Below are 6,283 nucleotides of genomic sequence, written 5' to 3'. Positions count from 1 at the left end.
TTGTAATATTCATTTTCACATCTTCCTTAAGGCCTGCACAGGACCTTGCACATAATAAATACTGAAAAATTGTCTTATGAATGAATAATGAGTAAGTGAATTAATTTATCAATTGTGGAAAGCAGAGAGTATAATTCTTATGCTATTTTATCACTATCATTTTGCTCCTATGGCACAATATTATTTTACCATCACTTCATACCATGAAAAATACACCAAAATTCAGGGGAGATATGAATGTACAATGGAGACTGGAGCCAATCTAAAGTCAGGCAAGCATCAGCTATTTCCTTTCTCTTCCAAAAAAGACATAGTAATTGAAGGACATATATTTCAGAAAACTATTTTGAGTGAATGTAGAAAAGCTATTTCTCTCCCACTTTAAGTAGTCTATAAAGAGAGATCATTTATTCCTTATCGTGTTAGATCAACAAAACAAAAAATGATACCAACATCCAGGATGACTAACCAATCATCAGTGAACAGCTCATCCACAGAAAATTCACACTCACATGCACAAAAAGTAAAGAGACTTTGGGAAAACGTTTATGTTTTGCCTCTGTACATTTACCACTACAAGAGAGTAACAAGGAAAAGAGGTTATGGAAATTTCAAAAGGGCACATGCAAAAGAAAACAATACTCTCAAGTAATATATTACTGAAGAACATCAATTGCTCTGGAGGGAAAGATTCAGCATCTCCTGAAGTCTATATGATCATTTAGGGGGACATAGAAAAGTAACTGAAAAGGCATGTGCATTTATTTAAAAAAATAAGTGATGAAATATTTTTCTTTGGGGACAACTAAGGAATAGTATATTTCCCTGAAATTCACACAAAATAGTAATAAGATGTCTGATAACAATGTGTAGATAAGAACACTTTCAATTCACAAAGTAGCATCGATTGCAGTGCTATGTGCAATATGGAAAATGACAACATATATGACACAATGAGATGGCAACAAGACTAGCTCACTTAAGTCACATGTATAGATGCCTCTTGAGGCTTTATTGTCTTAACCCGTCTAATCAATTCTTTTTTTCTCTCTCTCTATTATTTTTTTAAAATGTTAAATTAAAAAAATAAAAGAGGTCCCCATGTAACCCCCAGCCCCTCACCCCACTCCTCCCACATCAACAACCTTTTTCATCATCATGGCACATTCACTGCATTTGGTGAATACATTTTGGTGCACTGCTTCACCACATAGATAATGGTTTACATTGTAGTTTACACTCTCTGCCAGTCCACCCAGTGGGCCATGGCAGGACATACACTGTCCAGCATCTGTCCCTGCAGTACCACACAGGACAACTCCAAGTCCTGAAAATGCCCCCACATCATATCTTTTCTTCCCTCTCCCTACCCTCAGCAGCTACCATGGCCACTTTCTCCACATCACTGCTACAATTTCTTCCATTACTAATCACAAAAGCTCCATAGTACAATATCAGTAAGCCCAGTCTAATCCATACTCTATTTCTCCATCTGGTGGACACTGGGATGGTTATGTCCACTTCCCCTCTATATCAAGAGGGGTCTTAGATTCCACATGGATGATGGATGCAATTCTGCTCCTTGAAGCTGTAGGCACTCTTGGCTCCCTGGTGTGGTGGTTGACCTTCTTCACCTCCCTGTTAGCCGGCCGGGTAAGTCCAATAAACCAGAGGGTAGAAGTTGCAAGTCTGCTGAGGCTCAGGACCTGGTTGTCACATGGACAGTCCAGAGATTCAGGTCTCCTGAGTATACACCAACCCCAGTGCCAACCACAGGTCCAGTAAAAGTGACAGAAGAGGCATGTGTAGAAAGGTCACATCTGAGTCCAATTCCAATCTCTTTCATATGTGAATAAGCAGATCCAAATTAGTACATATGTTTCAGCAGAATAAAGGAAATGGCTATTTCCCCGCCCCCCTCCAGTTTTCTGCTCTCTGTGTTCATTCACTGTGTGTTCTTCTATGTCTGGCTGTATTCTTGTCAGTGGCACTGGGAAACTGCATCTCTTTTTTGTCATCTTGCTGCATCAGCTCTCAGTGTATACAGTGCCACTTCTGGGCAGGCTGCACTATTTTTGCATATGGGACAACTCTCCTTACAGGGCACGCTCCTGCATGTGGGACTTTCCTATGTGGGGGACACCCCTGTGTGGCACAGCACTCCTTGCATGCATCAGCACTGCATGTGGGCCAGTTCTACACAGGTCAGGAGGTCCTGGGTTTGAACCCTGTACCTCCCATGTAGTAGGCAGATGCTCTATCAGGTGAGCCAAATCCGCTTCCCAGAAATGGCTTTTTATGAAACAGCGTTTCTGTTGGATTTAGGAATCATTATACAACAGTTTAATCTCTATGGCTTGGTAAATCATTTCATATGTAACTCCTTTTTTTTATCAGTGGCAAAATACCAATATTCCAACTAATAATATTTTATTGGCCCATGTTCTTCCATAAAGAATCTCTGTAGAAGGCCATTATATATCTTGCCATAACCTACAGAATTGGGTGGGAGAGAGTGTAAACTATAATGTAAACTGTAGTCCATGCTTAGTGGCAATGCTCCAAAATGTGTTCATCACAGAACCAATACTATAAAACTCCTAGAAGTAAACATAGGGAAGTACCTTCAGGACCTTGTGTTATACAATGGCTTCTTAGACTTTGCCCAAAAAGCAAGAGTAAAAAATTACCAAAATTCAAAACTTTTGTGCATAAAAGGACTTCATCATGAAAGTAAAATCCAACTACAAAATGGAAGGAAATATTTGGAAACCACATATCCAATAAGGATTTATTAACCAGAATATATAAAGAAATCTTACAACTCAATGACAAAAATAGAAACAACCCAATTTTTAAAATGAGGCAAGGCCTTGAATAGACATTTCTCCAAAGAAGAAATACAAATGGCCAACATCACTAGTATTAGGGAAATGCAAATCACAACAACAATGAGGTTCTTGCTTCGGCAGCTTATATGCTAAAATTGGAACAATAAAGAGATTAGCATGACCCCTGTGCAAAGATGATATATAATATCATGAAGCATTCCATATTTTTCTGTACAATTTTTCTGTAAGCATACAACTTCATTGATTAAGAAAAGAAAAGTCATGATGAGATACCATTTCATACCCATTAAATGACTATTAAGAAAAATGCCTAATAACAAGTATTGGTGAGGATGTGGAGAAATAGGAACACTTGTCCATGGTGGGAATGTAAAATGGTACACCTGCTATGAAAAAGTGTTTGGAAGTTTCTCAGAAAGGCAAACATAGAACTACCAAATATCCCAGCAATTTCACTTCTAAATATATATGCAAAAAATTCAAAAGTAGCAATTCAAACAAGCAAACCAACTGATCAGTCCATCAACTGATGAATGGATAACCAAAATGTGGTATGTAAATACAATTAAATATTATACAGCTGTAATAAGGAATGAAGTCCTGATGCATGTGACAACATGGGTGAACTTTTAAGACATCTTGTTGAGTGAAATAAGCCAAAAACAAAAGGACAAATATTGTATGACTTCACTGATACGTAATAATTGGAAAAAACAAACTCATACATGCTGACTATCTAGAATATAGGTTTCCAGGGGATGGAATGTGGGTAGGGAATGGGAACTTAACATTTAAATTATAGAGTTTCTACTTGGGTTGACTGTAAAGTTTTGGTATTGGATGGAAGTAATGGTAGCACAACCTTAATGATGTAACTAACAGCACTGAATATATTTGAATGTGGTTAAAAGGGGAATTTTTAGGTTGCATATGTTACTAGAATAAAATTTTTTAAAAAACACATTGGACTATACAAAACAGAGTGAACTCTCTTGTAAACAACGTACAACAGTTAATAGTACAATTACAAAAATGCTTTCATGAGTTGTAACAAATGTGCCACACTAGTGCATTAAGTTGTTGATAATAGGGTGGATATGGGAATTCTGTATTTTATGTATGATTTTTCTGTAAACGTACAACATCTGATAAAAAAATTAAACTAATGAAGTTCTGATACATGCAACAGCTGGGTGAATCTTGAAAATATCAAGTTAAGTGAAATAAGCTAGACACAAAAGGACAAATATTATATGATCCCACTGATAGGAGATAATTAGAATAAGCAAATTCATAAAGTCACAAACTAGAACATAGTTACCAGGAGCCAAGGTAGAGGTAGGGAGTGGAGAGTTATTGCTTAAGTTGTATAGAGTTTCTATTTTGGGTTATGGAAAAGTTTTGGTAATGGATGGTGGTAATAGTTGCACAACATTGTGAACATAATTAGCAGCATTACATCATCTACCTGAAAGGAGCTAAAAGGGAACATTTTAGATTGTACATATATTATTAGAATAAAAATTTTTAAGAAATCATGTAGCTGTAAAACACAGTGAATCTTAATGTAAACTATGGACTATTTTTTTTCTAAAAGATATATTTATTTATTTCTAACCCATCCTCCCCTGCCCCAATTGTCTGTTCTCTGTGTCTATTTGTTGTGTGTTCTTCTTTGTCCGCTTCTATTGTTGTCAGCGGCATGGGAATCTGTGTTTCTTTTTGTTGCATCATCTTTTTTTTTTTAATGTAATTGCATTTTGTAAAAAAAAGATACATAGATCACAAAAAATATTACTTTAAAAAAATGTAAGAGGTTCCCATATACCCCACACCCCACCCCACTCCTCCCACATCAACAATCTCTTTCATCATTGTGGCATATTCATTACATTTGGTGATTACATTTTGGAACACTGCTGCACCCCATGTATAATAGTTTACATTGTAGTTTACACTCTACCCCAGTCCATTCAGTGGGTTATGGCAGAATATATAATGTCCAGCATCTGTCCTTGCAATATCATTCAGGACAACTCCAAGTCCCAAAAATGCCCTCACATGACATCTCTTCTTCCCTCTTCCTTCCCTCAGCAACTACTGTGGCCACTGTCTCCAAATCAATGATACAATTTCTTCAATTGCTAGAATCACAATAGTTCTATAGTAGAATACCAGTAAGTCCACTCTAATCCATATTTTATTCCTCAATCCTGTGGACCCTGGGATGATGATGTCCACTCCACAACTAAATCTAGAGGGGGCTTAGATCCCACATAGTTGATGGGTGCAATTCTTCTGCTTGCAATTGTAGGCACTCTCAGCTCCCTGGTGTGGTGGCCAACCAGTCTCACCTCCCTGTCAGCTGACCTGGGTAAGTCCAAAGATCATTGCTGGGGAAGGGGGAAAAGGATTTGATGTTGCATATATGGCAGTCCCCTATATTACATAGGTGACTTTACTGTGATCTAAAAATTTTTTGAAGGCAAAACTAAAAATTAAAAAAAAAGGATGTAGACACTGAGGAAGGAATGAAAGAAATTGCCTTCCCACTGTACATACAGGGCAACACCTATTACAGTGATGAAAGGCAAAACATCAAAAACAAAGTTTTATGATATTTTTCATTTTTTAATACCCCAATTTATTTATTTTTTTTGTAGTTTCGCACTTTAATTATATTTGGTTTTTTTTCTTTTTTTTATTGACTTTGTAATAATATTACATTAAAAATATATATATGAGGTCCCATTCAACCCCACCCCCCCCACCTCTCCCCCCCCCAGCAACACTCGTTCCCATCATCATGACACATCCTTTGCATTTGGTAAGTACATCTTTGGGCACCTCTGCACCTCATGGTCAATGGTCCACATCATGGCCCATACTCTCCCCCATTCCATTGTTGCGTCATCTTGTTGTGTCAGCTCTCCATGTGTGCAGTGCCATTCCTGGGCAGGCTGCACTTTCTTTCGCACTGGGCAGCTCTCCTTACGGGGCACACTCCTTGCGCATGGGGCTCCTCTACACAGGGACACCCTTGTGTGGCACAGCACTCCTTGCACGCATCAGCACTGCACGTGGGCCAGCTCCACATGGGTCAGCGAGACCCAGGGTTTGAACCACGGACCTCCCATGTGGTAGATGGACACCCTAACCACTGGGCCAAGTCCACTTCCCAAATATGGACTATTGTTAATAGTATAATTATAATAATATTATTGTCCCATCAATTGTAACAAGGGTACCACACTAAGGCAAAATGTTAATAATATGGAAAACTGTGAGTGTGAGAGTGGACATATGGGAACCCTATTAATTTATGTATGATCTTTCCGTAAAGCTACAATTTCTCTAAAAAAAATAAGTAATTAAAATAAACAATTAGAAATTTGGTCCTGGAAATCATAAGAGATAGTTAAGAAAAAGAA

The 6,283-nt window shown here is 37.8% G+C and overlaps 1 non-coding gene across 1 annotated transcript; it reads left to right on the top strand.

Moving 5' to 3' along the window:
* The first annotated feature begins 2,954 nt into the window (after positions 1-2,954).
* On the top strand, positions 2,955-3,060 carry LOC111765882 (U6 spliceosomal RNA). Its single transcript, XR_002798097.1, has one exon. It is a non-coding gene; the product is annotated as a U6 spliceosomal RNA (small nuclear RNA).
* The last annotated feature ends 3,223 nt before the right edge of the window (positions 3,061-6,283 follow it).

Source organism: Dasypus novemcinctus, chromosome X, assembly GCF_030445035.2.
Source record: "Dasypus novemcinctus isolate mDasNov1 chromosome X, mDasNov1.1.hap2, whole genome shotgun sequence".
Classification (NCBI taxonomy): domain Eukaryota; kingdom Metazoa; phylum Chordata; class Mammalia; order Cingulata; family Dasypodidae; genus Dasypus; species Dasypus novemcinctus.
Note: the sequence above shows the minus strand (reverse complement) of the source record. Positions and strands in the feature narration are given on the sequence as shown.